Source organism: Canis aureus, chromosome 17 (genome assembly GCF_053574225.1).
Source record: "Canis aureus isolate CA01 chromosome 17, VMU_Caureus_v.1.0, whole genome shotgun sequence".
In the NCBI taxonomy this organism is placed as follows: Eukaryota; Metazoa; Chordata; class Mammalia; order Carnivora; family Canidae; genus Canis; species Canis aureus.
The window spans coordinates 21281266-21300942 of record NC_135627.1 but is presented as its reverse complement, the minus strand read 5'-3'; the positions used below and the strand labels follow the sequence as shown (position 1 = coordinate 21300942).

Here is a 19677-nt window from a genome sequence, read left to right as displayed (position 1 = left end):
ATGATACTATTAATACTATGCTTAACTCCCTTCCCGAAATAACATGAGGACATTTTTGTTGAAAGTGAACCTGACGTTCACAAACTACAGAATCATTTTAACTATTTTCAAAAAGAAATACTGTTTACTCCTAAAACCTTAGGGCTACCAAAATTTTGGAGGCAGGGCAAAATGATACAAAGATTTTAAAAGCAAACAAAAACAACTGCAAATATTATTTTTAGGACTAAGTGAAATGTTGAGACATAGCAATTCTTAGATAATAACCTTAATGAGTATTTTAAGAATGTTGTCTAAGATTATCCATGGATGCAAATTATGCATGAGTCTATAAAAGATGTATTTAGTTCAAAGTTTTAAGCTTAGGTGTAGAGGCTGACATACTATCAGTGTTAATATTTCATTCAATAAAGGAAATAAGTCTATAAAAATTTTAATTTTAATTAGTTTGTGCATTTATCCCAAGCTTAGAATACAGACGTAAGTCATAACACCCAATTTTGCATCTTTTTGAAGTACCTATAACTTACAGGTAGAAGTTTGTTGACTACAAGTATCAACATATTTACTAATAATTTTGGGAAATCAGCTGCACTGCTATTTCCTGCCACAATTCTAAGATCAAGACAACGTACCAGATAATGTACTGGAACCAGATAACATACTAGAAATTAGTTCACAACTAAAACTCTCCAAAGGATAATTTTGGTTAAAATATACTAAGATGACTTGTCTAACTAAAATAAATTATAATACTTACCTGACAAGGGAGATACCATGATCCTGAAGTTGGTTTTCTTAGGGCAAGGCTCATCCATTGCACTCTGGTTGTGCTGACCCTTGAGATTTCCTTAAACGTGGGAAACTTGACTGAATAATTTGTGGTAGTGAGACTGCGTTTGCAGTCTCCCCAATTTTATAAAAACAGGGAAAAAAATTATATCAGGGCTAGAGCTGAGAAACATATAAGGCAAGTAAGTATGTGTATGTGAAAATTATACTAACACACATGTACTGACAGTGAACTACTGAAGGCAAATATATTATTTTTTAGGTTTATTAACACATCATTTAATTTATTTTTCCTTTGAATCTCAGTGAATTCAGTGGACACAAGTTATTTTTAACACCCTCCATAATATACATAGTCACAATTACTTGTATCTGTTTCCTTGAGAAGAGCAAAACCAGGAATGCAAATAAATAAAAATGTGAATTTAAAATGTTTCATTCTCGGGCAGCCCACGTGGCTCAGTGGTTTAGCGCCGCCTCCAGCCCAGGGTCTGATCCTGGAGACCTGGGATGGAGTCCCACGTCAGGCTCCCTGCATGGAACCGACTTCTCCCTCTGCCTATGTCTCTGCCTTCCTCTCTCTCTCTCTCTCTCTCTCTCTCTCATATATGAATAAATAAATAAAATCTTTAAAAACATATTTCATTCTAAAGTTAAACAAACAAACGAAAAACTCCATGAGCTTTCAATTATTTTGGTGTTCATTTTTTAAAGTTAGCATGTTAAGTAAACAATACAATAGAAAAAATATATATGTAGTATCTACACTTACATTTTATCACTTATTTTTTAAATTAACTTACAAAATTATTATTAGTGTCACTTTCAAATAGTGATTGAAGCTTATAGCACTTAAGTACTTTCTCAAAGTTGTATTGCTTACAATAATAAATATTTGTGATAATATTAACAGCCAACATAGAATAGTTTTATACAAAGAATTGTTTTAGGACTTTACATTTATCATCACAGCACTTTGAATCAATCACTATTATTATTACCTATTTAATGCAATAATAAGAATATTCATTACTACTATATTCTGATTAATGGAAAAGACTAGAAAAACAATCAGGTGTATATAGACTTAAATTCAAGTATATATGGACTTTAAATATACATCTTGAGAAATAAAAGATGTACTTGATAAATAGTGATAGTACATTTGGTTATTTATCTAGAATATTGTAAGTAAGTATATGGAACTATTACATAGGCAGCTAAAAGAAAAACTTAAATAGTACCAGGCAAAAATCTCTACCAGTCTACTGTGAGAAATGCATAATAGAATATAGGGTAATAGGATCCCATTAATACAGAAAATACAGTGACAATCCTACAGGTAAGTATGTATGCATGTATGAATATATAACTCATATATTGCTTTAATGGCCCAAATTATTTGCTACTTCCCATGTTCACTTTCTTTGCAATGAAGTTTTGCAGCTCCTCCAGTCAAGAGGATGGGTTATGACCCTTTTCAGCACATCCACATGATTCATTGTAGCCAGTAATTGCAAAGGACTGAGCTTACACTAGTACATTTCAGCTATTTCTTGCTATTATTCTTTCTTTGCCTTGAAAGTATTCCTGAGCAAGTCTGTTGGAGGAAGAGACACAGACAGACCAGAGTTGTCTCACCCCAGTGTCTCCTCCCAGGCCACAATAGACCAGCTGACAACTGAACCTCAGATATGCCAGAGAACCCAGCCAAGATCACCAGCATTGCCTCATCAACCTGAAATTACTACAGATGCATAAGAGAGCCAAACCAAGCCCACAAGAAAATCTTTGCTTAAACTGTGGACTTGTGCATTCAATAATTACTTGATTTTTTTACATTGAATTTTGGTGTGTTTTGTTATACAGCATCATTGTGGCAACAGATAAGCAATATAGGGTGTTATGAACATATGTGATGGAAAAAATATGAAAGTATAGGTATCATGTTGCTATGTTGCCATTATTGAATACCTGGGGGAAAGGTCATGGCTACCATTGGGTATAATTTTAGAGGATAAGTGAATTAAAAAAAAAAAAAAAAAAAAAAAGGACAAATGCTGTTCCTAAATTGAATCATTACTTATTTGGCCATGGTAAAATTTGTTGAATAGGACTAACCAGCATTATGTAGAACACTTAAAATCATTCATCTCTGATAATTAAGTGCAAAGAGGGCCTCCTAATATGGTGGCAATAAAAAATGATCTTATATATTCCCAGTACTAATACTGGGAATTAAGTGTTCAATGTCAAAACTGCTCTTATATACTCTTAGTAAATATATGTGTTAAGGTAAATTTAAAAAGCTTCATGTGTAATACATAAGCTATGGAATTTATGACAAAATCATACATGTATTATTTTAATCTTAGGGTGGTAAGTATTAAGGACTGAATATTTATATTCCTTCCTCCCCGATACCCCCAAATTCATATATTGAAGCTCTAACCTCCAGTGTGGCTATATTTGAAATAGGGAAATAACTATGGTTAAATGAGTTCATAAGGATTGGGTCCTGATCTGATAGGGTTAGTGTCTGTGGAAGAAGAGACACCAGAGAACCCCAGAGTCCAGCCCCACCCTGTGTCCATTCACCTAGGAAAGCTCACTTGAGAGTATAGCAAGAAAGGGATGTCTGCAAGCCAGGAAGATCCTTTATCAAAAATAAACCTGACAGATCAGTCCTTAATCTAGGAATTCTACCTCCAGAACTGTGAGAAAATAAATTCCTGTTGTTTAAGACATCTAGTCTATGATATTTTGTCATGGCAGCCCAGACTGACTAACTCAGTAAGTTTGAGCTGATTTTAATTTATATTTTGTGATATCACTTGTGTATTTTAAAGAATCAATAACCTATAGGAGAATATTTTGAGATCTCTAACAAAGACTTGCTATTATTTTTTTTGAAATAATTCATCTATATACGTTTATCTTTGTGCCCCATACTAATGCCATACTCATACAATAATCAAATGTATTATATCAAAGTATATTTTTTAACATTTAAGTTTTTTCATTACAGTATTTAGTGTTCAGATACCTAAATTTACACATACAGCAGCTAAAAATCATAAATATACATATGGAAGAAATATTATTTCCTGTTTTATAAATGAATCTGAATTCTAATTAGAATCTCCTCTTCCTGGATCTTAGAAAATTAATCTCAATGAATTTAAAATCTTCCTCATCTCATTCTTTTTTTTTTCATCTCATTCTTAAAAGAGTTTAAAAATCTATGGGTTCCTTAAGAAGAATCAAGCTGTAAGTTTTGTTTGATTCTTTCTTTCGTTTTTTTTTTTTTTGTGTGTGTGTGTATTTGGGGGGGGGTGGGGTGGGGGAGGTGCAGATTTTTGTCCTTGTTTGTCATCTAATAATACTGGTAGCAAATCCTTTCTATAGATAGTCTTTATTGCTTTTGCAGATGACTGTACATCTTTTTCACCATATATCCTCCTAAAGGCATTCACTCCCCTCTGAGAGATAGGCTGGAAATACCTACTCTCATAGGAGGACATCTTTACCATTTCAAAGCTATTCCATTCCCAGTCATAATTTATAAATGCATAGCTCTGCTGCTTCCCCAGAATCAACCCAGAGGGGCAGCACTGCTCTATTTAAATATACCTTCCTTAGCCTCAAATTTCTTGTTTGATTCTGACACATACTTTCCCAAACAAGTCTCTGCAAGCTATAAGCATTACTTTTGGAGCAAGTGGAAGAGGAGGAATGAAGAGAGGTTTCTGTTCTCTTGATCAGAAACATACATTAGTTTCCTACCAAGGCATTTCTTTCATTTTCCTCCAGTCTGAGATGTATGGGATGAAAATTATTTACTTTTAGTTCAGTGTTTTGATTTTTATATCAAAGAAACTTGTTTTTTTCCCAAAGTATTCTCTTAGTAAAAAAAAAAAAAAAAAAAAAGAAAAATCAAGAATAAACACTTTTGTATATCATCATGCTATCCATTCAGTGATCTACTAAAGAGAGAAAAAAAAAAGAGAAAAAAAAAAAAACAAACCACCAGCTAACTGAATAAGGAAGAGGAAATGAAAAGGATACTCAAAAGAAAATCATCAGTTAATATAGCAAATATTATTTTGATGAAAAATCAGCGCTTTATTATCAGCCAATGAGGTAAATCGAAGAAGATAGGGATTAAGTTTGAGCAGTGGAATTGTGGTGACAGTAAAATAAAGAGTGATGCCAAACTAACTGATTATTTTAAACCTTGTCTAGAGGATTAATTTCAAATCCAAAGTGAATCAAACTCATCCTGGAGAGAAAGTGTAACTTCAACAGAAACAATTAATCAGATACAGGTGTTGGCCTATGCTTTGAATTTGCTGACTGAAATTTGGAAATAGAGTGCGATTGAGATTTTTTTTCCTGCCTTTTTACACCCTTGCTCTGGACAGATGTGCCTGGTTTATTGTAAAGAATCTTCTTGGAGACAGGATAGAGGTGTGTAGCACAAAGCTAAAATTAAGAGAAAATGTGTGATAGGACAAAGATTTGATGTTTGTACGAATGTGTGAAATCATAGGAAAAGGAGAATATAGCCATGTGATTTCAAATGATGTTTCTGCTTTACCTCAATTGTGAGAATATTGTTAAGTGCTGATTTTATAGATTTCAATTGTTTTTTTTTTTCTTTCAGTAGTTAAAAATGATGGAAGACCTCTTTTGTATTTAATGTTTTTTTTATTTGTTTGTTTTGGGCTATTATATTTGAGTATGTGACTATGGTGGTGACATACAATAGAGTAGAAAGGAAATATAAAAATCTGACTGAAGGTTTGGATATGCACCTGCCACATAATGATTCTTTCTGCTATATGTGCATATATATTTTTATACACTAATATCTGTTTATTTATTCACCAATTTATTTTTTAGTTTTTAAAAACATAACAATGTCCACTGAATAGTTTAAACCTACTTGAGAGTTAAACTTAATAATTTAAAGGCATTAAAATAGAGGGTTTTGTGAGTTTTTTTTCCTGAATAAAAAACATTTTTTAAAATTTCCCATTTTTTTTAAAGGATTTTATTTGTTCACGGAAAACACAGAGAAAGAGGCAGAGACACAGGCAGAGGGAGAAGCAGGCTCCATGCAAGGAGCCCGATGCGGGCCGCAATCACGGGTCTCAAAGATCACGCCCTGAGCTGAAGTCAGATGCTTAACCGCTGAGCCACCCAGGCATCCCTAAAAAAACATTTTAAAAACTTACTTATATTGAAAAGGCTGAAATGTTTGTTAATATCAAAGTATAATATCACAAGTGAAAAATATAAAAAATAAAACTGAAAATATTCTTTATGTTTTGTCTGTTTCCATATTTAACTATCTCAAATGTTTCCTAATACAAATATTTAAGTGATATACTGCTATAAAAATGTATCAGATTTTAGAAATAATTTACAAGATCTCTTAGTAAGTGAATCTGAGTAAACTATCATCTACTTAAGAATATAACTTCATGTATAGTTCCCTTTCATATATGATTCCTGTATGTGTGATCTGGCTTAGAGCCTTTCTTTCTGCTCACATTATTACTTCTATGACAAAGGTAAGTGAAGGACTTAAAGTGTAATTGGTTCCTTCAATTAACTTTATCTTTTCACAATCTATGGACTTTCTCTTTATAACACTTATAAATTTATAACATGTATAACTCTTAACACACATTTCAGTATTTTGTAAATTAAAGAATAAGTCTGCCAAAGTTTCTTTCCCATAAATGTAAAACATCTAAGATATCAGTCTTTGATGATATCTTGTTCTTGTTGACACATATCTGAATAAAAAACTAAAGTACAACAAAAAATACTGTACCTTTGGAATGCTTCATAACTTTCTTTTGAAATAAGTAGTCTTAATAAAATATCAACTAACTAGGAACAAATTATCAGACTGTGCATTTGCTTTTATTCTTATTTTTGCTTGATTTTCCTTTTGTGTGTGTGTGGGGGATGGGGTTAGGAGAGAGATCACTTTTGAATAAGAGTAAATTCAAAAAGTATACAAAGATAAATTAGAAACTTTCCTTGCTTACAAGGAGTTCATATACAGTGTATTTAAAATTGAGTGACATAAACACAGAATTTTAGGCATCTGGGTAAATACAGACAGTTGAACATATTCCCACACATAATATTTCTCTATATACATATTTCTATATCTGCCTGTCTATCTCTGCCTACCTACGTATCTACCTATCACTTTTTCTTCTAGCACGACATTGGGATATTAGTAACAGTTAAAAATTGCAATCTACAAAACTAAAAGAATAAGCAGATAATCACACAGATGAGTTGTCAACAGAACATTGGAGAATGATAAAACCAAGATTATACTTGGTTCTCCACAAAGCAGAATCTGAGACGAAAGTTTGTGTACATTTAGTTTACATGGGGATGTGATCTGAGGAAGTGGATATAAAGTGCAAGGGAGTAGAACATGGGGGGAGGAAAGCCAAAAGAAGGATGCATTGCAGATTTAGCCACTGCTCACTCAGGTGACTGGTACTTGATCCCACCAGAATAGCGTAAATAGCATTTTGAAATTCATGTCAGAGTTCTTAGCCTAGAAGATTAAGAAAGCAGTATTTACATATCATAAAATCTATGGGTGGTAACACTTGTACATTCTAGAGTTGACCATGCATAGGTGGCATCCTATATTATAATAGAAAATCTCCAGAACAGAAAGTATGAGGTATACAGCAATGATATAAAGTAAAACAGGGCCATTTTCCATGCACATAAAACCAGCGCAATGCTGCATGATATAATGGCTGAGCTAGAAGAAGGGGAGGGACCAAGAGAATTCTAAATTTGTACATAAGAAGAATCAGTACAGTCCATTCACTGGACAACATAAATCAACTCTTGCCCACCATTAAGCTGAATTTTTCATAGAGCCTTTTCTAGTGAATTCTTTTTTTTTTTTTCTAGTGAATTCTTAATAGCAATTTCTTTAAGGTTCTTAATAGCAATTTCTTTAAGGTCTAATAGCATATACAGCAATTCCTCTTACTTACTGCAACTGTTTCTAGGGCTGTAATTGATATATATCCTCTGCCTCCTTAAGTGAACATTTTGATTTCTTTAAAGAATCTGGCATGTCTAGGTTCTTGGCTGATGGAGTCACTTGCATCTTTCTCCATAAAGTGTCCAATTACTGATGATGCACCATAATCACTGATACCAGTCCTTCACTATTGTCACACATCTGGAAGAACATTGGGACACCCTAATGAATTTCTTGGCTTCCACACCTACCGTTCCTACTACAGTTAGGTACAAGTACCTTAGCCCTTTGTGGTTATAAGGATCTGGGTCTGTATGGAATTTACAATAAAGTAACATTTTCCCCCCGCTAATCTTCTTTAATGAGGGCCCCAAATGACCACGTGTTATTCATAGCTTTAAGTCTATTGTAATCCTTACAATTCTATTTAATAAAGTGTGAATTCACCAACCCTAATTCAAACAAACAAACAATATTTCAAACATGCAGAGCTGTAAGTTATAGGGAATCACAGGGAGTGATTAAGAGAGGGGGCCGATACCACTTCCACTCCTTATTTCCTGGATTCACATATTTTAGCTATTTGGGGCACAATACTGTGTATAAGCTAATGCATTGCATCCTGGAGCAACTCAAAGGCTGTTTTCCTAAGCTGGCAAATTAACTCAGTCTTTATAAGGACATTTTACCATTCTATTAGGTTGGCAAGTTTTGAATGGTAAGATATATATTAAAATCAGTAAGTCCTAAGATAAAGTATCCACGTTCATACATTCTCTTCCAGGGAGCTGAAATCATCTACATCTTTTTCCCGCTGGTGTGTGGTGGTTGTTGCTGGTTTGTTTGAAGTAGGCTTGTAGTTTTTCTCCACTTGGGCTTCTCCATGTTTCTCTCCCTGTAAACTAATCTAGGCTTCCTCAGAGTACATTAGTTGGGTTCCAAGAGTGTGTATTCTGAGATAGATTAAGTCAGGCAAAAGCTGTAGTATTTTGGAGGACCTTGCTTTGGATACTGCTGCCTTTACTCTAGTCTATTCATTAGAAATGGAAACTAAGTCTAGACTCTATAATTGAGGAGAGAGAAATTATATCCAAAATTTGTAGAAGAATTGATAAATGTGTCGTTTTAAAACCATCACTCTCCGACCTCCGGTTACACAATGTTTACATTTTTTTTTATATGAAAAATGCATTTACCATTTCCTAAGATGCATCTCTCAAGAATCATCTATGTAACAGTAAATACTGTAATGTTGTATGACATATAGTCTCTGTCAAGACTACCCAGCTCTGCCATTATAGATTGAAAACATGCATAGATTATATGTAAATAAGCATATAAGGCTGTGTTCTATTTTATTTATAGAAACAGGTAGATCATATTGCCCTCCTGCCCATAGTTTCCTGACTAATGTACTGCATAATGCTCATGCTTGAGGTCTAGGATCTCAGGTCTTTGTATGTGATTTCTTTTATAAAACGGTGAGTTTAGTTTTCAATCTTGAGACCCAAAAACTAAAAAGACAAGTTCTCTGACATTTATAAATCAAATATAATGCTGAAATAGGAATAAAATAATCACTATAGCCATTCAGAAAGGGAGAAAATGGGAGGCATCTCAGAGGTGCACAGATTGCTAGTGATTCTGAAGCACAGCTGGGCAGAGGTTGCCAGCTAAGAAGTGTTGGGAGCCTGGTGCTGTCATTCAGAGATGTGAGGATCCAAAGTTCCCTTTCCATTTTGCACTCTCTCTGTCCCTTTTAATTCAAGTCAAAATAGCTCTTTATAAAAATTTTGTGGATTCTTATGAATCAATTGGTAATCTGCTCAATTAGACAAAAGCCAAATTAAAGATTTTCTTCCAACATAGGAACTTTTCTGCCTTGGGCTTCCAGCAAGGCTGCTGAAGAATGCTTTCTTAAGATTTTTCAGAAACTCTAAAGTTAAATGAAAACTATGAAGCACATCTGCAAGATCACTCGTGAGACTTTTCACCTAATTGAACACTTTTCTGAGGCATTTCTTTAAATATTTCCCAGGTCTTTACCAATGATCTTATATTTACATGCTGAGTTTCATTTTTGCTGTGAAACTCTTTCTTTATTTGAAAATCTTGAGTAGGTGGGAATGAGAAATAATTTAAATTTCAAACCCAGAAATCCCTGCTGCCTTTCTATTTTCTTGACTTTTGTTTGAATACTGAAAAATTCTTTATTTTAAACTCCTGTCTTTCCTTTTTAATTTTACTGTGGGCAGTTAGATGAAGCAAGACAGCAACTCCACTGCTCTGCCTGGATACATATGAAACACTATGTTATCAAAATCTTACATTAGTATGGTACATTTGTCATAATTAATGAACCAATATTGATATGTTATTGTTAACTCAAAGTTAAACTGATTTGCAACCTAACTCTGTTAGTATGAGTCTCTTTATAACTTTCTGAGATGTTTCTATGTGTTGAGCATAATTTTTTAGATGATGCACACCTGAATACGTCTTTATTTTGCCACATTTGATTTGTGGTTTTTCTGGATATAGAGTTTTAGGTTGATTTAATTTTTCTCAGAAATTTGAATACATTTGCATATTATCTTTTGGACTCTGGATAAATTTTATTCCATTCAGATTCTTAAACCTTGTAAGTGACCTATTCAGATCCCTAATCTTTTGTGAGTGACCAAAATTCCTCTTTATATATTTATATACATATATATTTTTAAAAATATTTTCATGCCCAGTTTTCTAAATTTTTAGAATAATGTGCCTTGATTTAGAACTTCAGAACTATGATGTGTGTGTGTGTATGTGTGTGTGTATATTTTACCTCTAATTATTTATTTCATTTAGCTTTAAGTAAACTTTCTAAGGACAAAGACAGGAGATCATCCCTAGTATCAACATAATTATTACTGATGAAGCAAAAAAAATGTTCTGAAAAAAGAGGAGGTGTTTTTGGAAAGATAGCATTCAGATAACCTTTAGGCCATCAGGTACCATTGAAGTTTTATAAAGCAACACACACACACACACACACACACATATATTAAGGTGTTATTAAGGTTTTATAAAGTGACATATATTATATATATATGTATATTAAGGTATTATTTCTAATATAATCTCTTTTATATAAGTAACATAGAAAACTACAGTATTAGATACCGAGATAAATGCCATTATCACAATTTTTGGATTAAAAAAAATTACTTCTCTCAAAAATAGGCATGAAGATCATGCTGTATGTCCCAGAGATCCTTATTGACAATTTTGATCATGCAATTAAATTTTTACTGGTGGCATGCACAAATAGTTCTGATAAATATTCTTGAAGAGAAGGGACCAATATCTCTTTTCTCTTATTCCCTCCCTCTGCCTGAAATGCAGGCATAATGAATAAATCTTCAGCCATTATCCTGTACTGTGTGGTGACCTTGGAACATAAATCAGAGAGGGTAGAGTATCATGATGGAAAGTAATTTATCCATGTCAACATCAAGTGGACTGAAGGCCTGGATTCACTACTTCTATACTTGTTAACCATGAGTAATAGATACTCTTCTATCATCTTTACAACAGTGTTATCCTGAGTATTTCTTTTTTTTTTTTTAGATTTAATAAAATATTAAATATTTATTCATGAGAGACACAGAGAAAGAGGCAGAGACATAGGCAGAGGGAGAAGCAGGCTCCCTGCAGGGAGCTTGTTGTGGGATTTGACCCCAAGACCCTGGATCACTACCTGAGCCAAAGGCAGACGCTCAACCACTGAGCCACTGAGGTGCCCCCCTGAGTATTTCTTTAATTCACATCTAAACATAAGACTTGCTAGTACATAATGTTTTAGAGTGAATACAACCAGAGGAATTTTGTGGGTTCAGTAAGTGAATATAGTACAGTATGATATAGATGTTTTCTTCAGTTCTATGTTTAAGTTCAAAGTGATAATTTTATTTCTTAGAGAATTTTTTTCATAAGTGTATGTCTTCCACTACAATCATTATACACTAAATATATACACACATTTGTGTGTCATATATAGATTTTCTGATTTCCCTCTTTGGTGACACTGGAAATAAAAGTCAAACTATTTGAATTTATGATTTGTGAAAAATCTACTTTTTCAACATTGAACTATTGTTTATTATTTCAGGGCTAGCCAAATAAATTATATACTATTTTCTTTACCTTAAAAAAAAATAGAGTGAAGTAACAGTGAACTTACCATCAACTATTTAGGGAGTACTTTTTTGCATATTTGGAGTAGAAGCCTTTATACTTCATAATATTCTCTGGGATCCAACACAGAAACACCTTAACTAAAAACTCCTTGTTTGTATAGCTTCTGACTTTGACAGTTGTCAAGATAATTTTTTATGCATCAACTCTTAATATGGCAAATTCACCTCCTGTGTAGACCTAAGGAATGTACAAATAAGGTCATTAGATATGCAGATATGCTCTCCTTCAGCAAGATGGAAAATGATATTAACAGGACACTCTCATTCCCCTTTCCAGGTCCATGAAAATTCACCAACACTTTTTATTGGCTTGCTATTGAATTCATTGTTCATACACCTAAGAGGATTAAAATACAATTCAAAGATATATAGTTCTGTAATCTTATTCTATTATCTTCTCTCTACTGTGGGTCATTGAGAAGAAACTTATGTTCCCTACAGTTCCTATTTAGTTATATGCTAAAAATACCAGAAACTACATTCAGGTTACCAGATAATTCTTATTCCTATTCTCATTCCAAGCATTATGTAGTGGCTTTCTGTTCCTTTATTTTTTTATTTTTTTATTTTTTTTTTTTTACATATATCCTGATTGTGATGTTTAAGGTGCTTGACATTTTCTGTATTCTGCACTACATCTATTTAATGTTTCATCTAGCTTTATCTCAAAAAATTTTCCATGTTGAAGATCTGTCATTTTCCAATGAATAGGAGTTAAATTCCTCCTTTTATTCTCTCAACCTCTGTTGATAAATTACACTTTTGTGATAAACTTATCTCTTCTCCATTTTAGGCTGTAAGCACTCACTGATTCAAAGAATATCTGTAGCATTTTAAACCAAATAAAATAATTAGTATGTTCCAAAAGGAAGGCAAGATAGGGAAATGATAAATGTCTTAGGCTTTATGGTTTTCCAGTAATGGCTAATGAAGACTGACCCAGAGTAACATAATTAGATCAGAAACGTTTGTTTTTTGATGTGATCTCGCTTTTGGCCTCACCTCCCTACTCCTCTTGAGAGCCTTTGGCCCTCTCACTGTGTTTAACAGTAGCCAGTGCTATTTACCTCCCTGTGCTCATCTGCTCGTAACTGCTTTTAGCTAATGTAACTAGAAAGATGAGATTAAAGAATAAGTTATAGTGGCCAATACCCATTACACACATGCTGTATACCGACCAATCATTTATTTTTTGACAGGAAAAATGACTTAAGTAAGTGAAACTGCAATTATAAAATTTAAGACTGTTATCAGATCCATACTGAAAAGATTTTTTTTTTTTTAAACCTGTTTTCTAAAAAATAAAGAAGGGAGCTTTTTTTCCATATTCTTCACCAATGTGTATCTATTTCTCCTGAAGGTGTAGTCCTAGGGAAGAAAGTTCACAATCTCATTCTCCAAAGTAAGCAACCATGATCTACCTGAGAAAACATCAAACACTGTCATTTTTAGTAACATTTATGCAAGCACTCTACCTAGGCTCCTGCTTATCTGTATAAAACGAGAACGATGTCTATGAAACATGGGGAAGAACTGGTCATTACAAAGGAATTTTAAAAACCCAAAAAAGAGTTATCAGTTTGTTCAATAGCAATTGATTTGCGATTTTATCAGAATAAATTTCACCGTATATTTCCTCCTTTTTATTTTGAAAAGGCATAAAATCTTTTTATTTATTTTTATTTATTTATTCATGAGAGACACAGAGAGAGAGAGAGGGGCAGAGACACAGGCAAAGAGAGAGGGAGAAGCAGGCTCCATGCAGGGAGCCTGATGCAGGACTCGATCCCAGTACTCCAGGATCATGCCTGCAGGCGCTAAACCCCTGAGCCACCCAGGGATCCCGAAAAGGCATAAAATCTATATGCAGTATGTGCTAATGCAAATGATAACATAAGGTGAAATTGATAAGAAAAAATGTTACATAGTTTAGATTCTAAGTATAATTATCTCATTATTCTACAATTTTGTCAGATTCTGAAAATACAGAATTATTTTCATTTCTGAAAATCATTCCAAAGAGCAAACTTTTCTGTTTTTCCTAATGTATTGTGTATAAACTAAAGATGCATTATTTTAATTATCTCTGTAATATAATTAATTAGTATATTACATAGTAGAGAGGCAACTCAGGCAAAATTGTTTGCTTAAAAAACAATTTGATTCTTAATAAGGAAATAGATAACAATGTGGTTTATCAATATTCAACATATAAATAAGATTTTTCAAAAGTGGAATATAACAGAGTACTAGATTAGAGGAACATTTGACACAAATAGAAGTTACAGAGCTGGGTAGCCACAGCCCCCCAAGTCTCAGGCAACTACCTTTTTAATTCTCAGTCCATTGTTACTTTTTCATCACTATTTTTATGATTAAAATTAAAATAGCATTTTATATTATAAATTCAAACTTACTGTTAATTTCCCAATATTCTAATACAACAGTCATTTGTCAAAGAAAATATTAATTTGTAATTGTTAAACTATAAATCTTAATGTCTTTGAAAATATGATGAAGTTTTGATGAAACCTATCAGGGCTGTCTAGTATAAAGAAAATTAAGAAAATGTAAAAAGGAAACATAAAATGTTTAATATTACATTTTGTTTTCACTTGTACTGTTTTGCAATATATACCTGTAATGCTTTTTGATTTTTCCCTTTAGGCATGGGAAAATTCTATTACTATTCCTTGAAAATTGCTTCTATTGCCATTCTTGAATATATTATTGATGTACAAACACACACACATATATATATATATATATGTATGTATGTGTATGAATGGACATAATATTTTAACCTTGGGTTCTCTGCACTGTTTGCATTATCTCTGTAAATGTACATGAACATGTATAAGTCTGAAAATTTAGTGCTGAATTTCATTGCAACTAACTTCACAAACTTATTTTTACACCAAACATATGCTAGTATGTTTTTATGATATAGTTTTACTGAGATATAATTAAAATACCACACAATTCAAGTGTCTAAACTACACAGTTCAATGGGGTTTGGCTTATTTACAGGAATATACAATATCACCACCCCTGATTTCACAACATTTTGACCACCTCAAGAAGAAACGGAGTGCTCTCACTCCACTATTCTCCAAACTATCCAGCCCTCAGTAACTACTCATCTACTTTCTGTTTCTATACATTTGCCTTCTCTGGACGTTTAATATAAATTGAATCATATCACACATAGTCTTTTGTGACTGGTATCCTTCACTTAGCATAATGTTTTCAACAATCATTTATATTATAGTATGTATCATTACTTAATGTTTGTGTGTGGTCAAATAATATTTCATTGTGTCCATATACATATTTGGTTTATTCATCAGTTGATGGGTATTTGAGTTGTTTTCAAGCCTTTGGCTATTATGAATAATGCTGCTGTTCATATTCACGTACAGATGTTTGTGAGGGTATGTATTTTTATTTCTTTGTGTATACATCTATGAGTGTAATTGCTGAATCATGTGTTAACTCAATGTTTAATATATTTAGCCATATTTTTAGGAACTTCCAGATTATTTTTCCAAAGTGGCTCCACCATTTTTCTTCTTCAACAGGAGTGTATAAAAGGGTCTAATTTCTCCACATCCTCATTAACATTTGTTATTATCTAAGGTTTTATTACAGTAATTTTAGTGTGAATGCTATCTCGTGGTTTTGATTTAAATTTTCCTAATAAATGGAGATGCTGATCATCTCTTCATGTGCTAGGTGGCCACTTATATATGTTTAGAGAAATGTTTATTCAGATACTGTGTCATTTTCAATTGAGTCATTTGTCTTTTCATTATTGAGTTGTAGCATATATAATATATTAATATGGAGTTGTAAACATATATTCTAGATATAAATCTCTTTTCAAATATGTAATCTGCAAATATTTTCTCCCATTGTTTGGACTGTCTTTCCATTTTATTGATGCTATACTTGTAAGCACAAAAGTTCTTAATTTTGATGAAGTTCACTCCGTTTTTACTTTTGTTGCTTATGCTTTCGGTATTATATATATAATGATCCATTGTCAAATCCGAAGTGATGAAAACTTACCTCTATGTTTTCTCCTAAGAATGTTAAAGTGTTTTATTCTTACATTTAGGCCTTTGAGTTGATTTTTGTATATGTTGTGAGGTGGGGGTCCAACTTCATTCTTCTTCATATGGCTATCCAGATGCCCTAATTTATTTGTTAAGAGACTGTTTATTCCTTTAATGATCCTGTCTCTTGCCATAGTCAGTAGCCTATAGACATATGTTTATTTCAGCATTCTCAATTCTATTCCAATGATCTTCAGTTTATGTTTATGCCAATACCATAATAGCTTTATGTAGGTTTTCAAGTCAGAAAGTGTGAGTCTTTCACCTTTGTTCATTTTTTTTTTTTTGAATTTGTATGGCTAGTTGAGGTCCCTTGTAATTCTATGTGAATTTTTGAATCAAACTATGGATTTTATAAAGAAGAAAGTTGAATTCTAATAGGGATATCTTCAGTTTGAAGATAAATTTTGGGAATATGAAATCTTTGCAATGTCAGGTTTGTAAATCTATGAACATGATATCCTCTTTCATTTATTTAGATCTTAATTACTTTCAGTGAGGTTTTATAGTTTACAGTAAGTATACATTTTGTACTTTTTGGTTACACTTATTTTTAAATATTTTGTTCTTAGCATCTGTTAATGATTTTAAAATTAGGGGAACATGTGATCTCTTTCACAAATGATTGTGATATCATGGTCCTTTATTACAATTTGTCACGCTTTGTTTCTTGTTGGTCTGGTTTGAAATCTTGGACACAAATTATTTCTTTGTCAGAGCTGATTGCCACACAACCTTCAAGCACCTGATTGCTTTCCTCTGCCAGAGAAACCTCTTATGGAATCCTGTGAGTTAGGTACCTGCCTATATTCACTGTTTTGTTTTAGAGTATTTGGGAACTTCTAGTTCTTTGGGTGCTATATCGGAACCAAGGAAACTTCAGAAATACTTGTTCAAGCTTTTTCTTGCCTCTAAACACAGCTGACCCAATGCTATTTTTCTTCAATTCCAAAAAATACCTAATATGCATCTTTCCTTTAGTTTTAGGCCTGCACAGGATAATTTAAATATCTCTATTTTCCTTCTTTATCAGCTGTCTACAAACAACTTACCTTGTGATGATAACCCTCATGACTCAGATTAGTTGGTGAAAGGAAACATAAAAGCTTGATTTAAGAGAAAAATAGTATGCAATGGGTTAATATTTTAAAATGATATTTCTATTATAAAGTTAATGATTACAATAGCCTGTTGTTTGGGGAACAGGGGAAACTTCCCCAACCTTTGGGGAAGAAATAGTACAAAGGGAAAACTATGATTCAACACAGTCACAAAATCATGACAGAAATGAAGTAGAAGAGTTAGAATTCAAAAATGTTTTCTTCATTGTATTTGAAAAGATATTTTCAATGTTTAGGACAAAAACAAATAGCTCCTTAAGCAAAGATTCATATGTTTTTTAAATGAATAGCATTCTATTATTTTTCTTTGTGGAACAAAAACATAACATTCTATCTCACAAATATTAGAAAATAATATTAAAAATAGGGCATGGGACTATTAGGGAATTTCTTACAACCCCTAGAGCTAAAAGAGAAAATTCCTCAAACCTTTCCATTTTCTCTAGGGCCTCTCAATGGCCAAACCCAAATGGAAGCAAGCAGTCAGAGATCTGTATTAGTCAGGGTTCTTCAGGGGAACAAAATCAATTGGATACAGATATAGATATAGATAAAAATTATCTATCTATCACCTATCTATTTATCTATCATCTATCTAGATACATATATAGAGGAAAGAGAAAGGGAGGGATGGAGAGAGAGAAGTTCATTATAAGGGAACTAGGCTGTGATTATGGAAGCTGACAAATCCCAAAATACACAGTCAGAAAGCCAGAGACCCAGGAGAGCCAATGGTGTAGGAGTTTAAGTTAAAAAGCTAGAATGTTTGCAGTTCAAGTAGAACTATTTGAGTTCAAGTATGAAAGTGTGAAAGCCAGTGTGCAAAAGGGAGGAATTCCTAGAACTCATTGGGAGGGCCAAACTTCCCCTGCACCCCTGTTCAGGCCTTTGGGTTATGATGAGGGCTATCACTTTAGGCATTGCAATCTGCTTTATTTAATCTACTGATTGAAAAGTTTTGCACAATATAAGTTTTACGTGTTTGTTTATGACTAAACCAGAAAAAGCTTGGCCAGTAGTTACTAACATTATGTTATTTATTTACTTTTTTAAAGATTTTATGTATTTATTCATGAGAGACACAGAGAGAGAGAGAGAGGCAGAGACATAGGCAGAGGGAGAAGCAGGCTCCATGCAGGGAGCCCGACGCGGGACTTGATCCCCGGTGTCCAGGATCAGGCCCTGGGCTGAAGGCTGCGATAAACCGCTGAGCCACCGGGGCTGCCCCACATTATGTTATTTAATAGTAGTTTTGGAAGACCCCTTAAAAAGCAAAACTAATAAAATAATCCATTTGTATGATGGCTGATTAAAAGGGTAGAAGAGAGGGTAATGGGTTATAGATACAGTTCATTTATGATTAACAATTCCTGCATGGAATATTTTGCTTCTAAAAAATACCGATAGACTTACTCATGTAAACATTATACTTTCTTTTAGTCTATAGCTGAAATGTGCTATCCATTCACAATTTTTTGTATTCTTTTAAAGATTTTATATATTTATTTGAGAGAGAGATAGAGGGAGAGAGTGAGCATACGAGCGGGGCAGGGGGCAGAGGGAGAGGAAGAAGCAGGCTTCCCACTGAGCAGGGAACTCAAAGCAGGGATCCATTCCAGGAACCTAAGATCATGATTGAGCCAAAGGCAGCTGCCTAACTGACAAGCCACCGAGGCACTCCATCTATTCACAATTTTATAACCACAGTTTGGACGTGCAGGGTACAAGATAATCCACCACATGTGCCATTAACTTAGATCTTAGATTGAAGTATAATTGTTTCTTCCCTACCTGAAAGTTTGTGAAATGGTCAAGAAAGAGAACATTGAAGTTAGTTAAAATATAAAAACTAACTATAAAACTGCTTTCTGCACGTGGAAATAAAAACACGGGATATTAGAATAAACCTTACAGCTAATGATCTATTTCCTTTTATATTTCTTTATCATTTATATATTTATATCTGCTTTTGCTTTAATTTGAAAAAAATAAACTATTAATGCATAACATTTTAGGTTTCAAATTAATTCATAATATTACCACTTATTATTTGTTTATGTTCAAAAGAATGTAATGAACATATTGTGATTAGCGATCAATCATAAACAACCACAGGGGGAAATGAGAAGGTGAAAAGTGTTATATTGTAATTTTTTTTTTCTTTTTAAAAAAATATTTTTTTTTATTCATTAGAGACAGAGAGGCATAGACATAGACAGAGGGAGAAGTTCCTCTGTGTATGAGGAGCCTGATGCAGGACTCAATCCCAAGATCCTGGGATCATGACCTGAGCCAAAAGCAGATGCTCAACAACTGAGCCACCCAGGTACTCCTGTTTCTTTTAATTTCTATCATAGGTCTTC

The 19677-nt window shown here is 33.2% G+C and overlaps 2 long non-coding RNA genes and 1 other non-coding gene across 17 annotated transcripts in view; 2 read left to right on the top strand and 1 right to left on the bottom strand.

Moving 5' to 3' along the window:
• The window catches only part of LOC144287842 (uncharacterized), a 435194-nt gene that overhangs the window by 324759 nt on the left and 90758 nt on the right, over window positions 1–19677 (top strand). For all 14 annotated transcript variants that reach the window (XR_013355616.1, XR_013355613.1, XR_013355619.1 and 11 more), the window contains one exon: window positions 19508–19640. This is a non-coding gene — a long non-coding RNA (uncharacterized LOC144287842). The remainder of the gene's footprint in view (window positions 1–19507; window positions 19641–19677) is intronic.
• Window positions 753–910, top strand: LOC144288168 (U1 spliceosomal RNA). The gene has a single exon (XR_013356151.1). It is a non-coding gene; the product is annotated as a U1 spliceosomal RNA (small nuclear RNA).
• LOC144287841 (uncharacterized) overlaps window positions 5836–19677 on the bottom strand; it is a 49286-nt gene continuing 35444 nt past the window's right edge. Inside the window, exons 2-5 of one of the 2 annotated variants that reach the window (XR_013355610.1) lie at window positions 12060–12253; window positions 7845–8035; window positions 7316–7387; window positions 5836–6007 (exon numbers count right to left, since the gene is read on the bottom strand). This is a non-coding gene — a long non-coding RNA (uncharacterized LOC144287841). The remainder of the gene's footprint in view (window positions 6008–7315; window positions 7388–7844; window positions 8036–12059; window positions 12254–19677) is intronic. The other variant, XR_013355609.1, reaches the window with a different exon arrangement.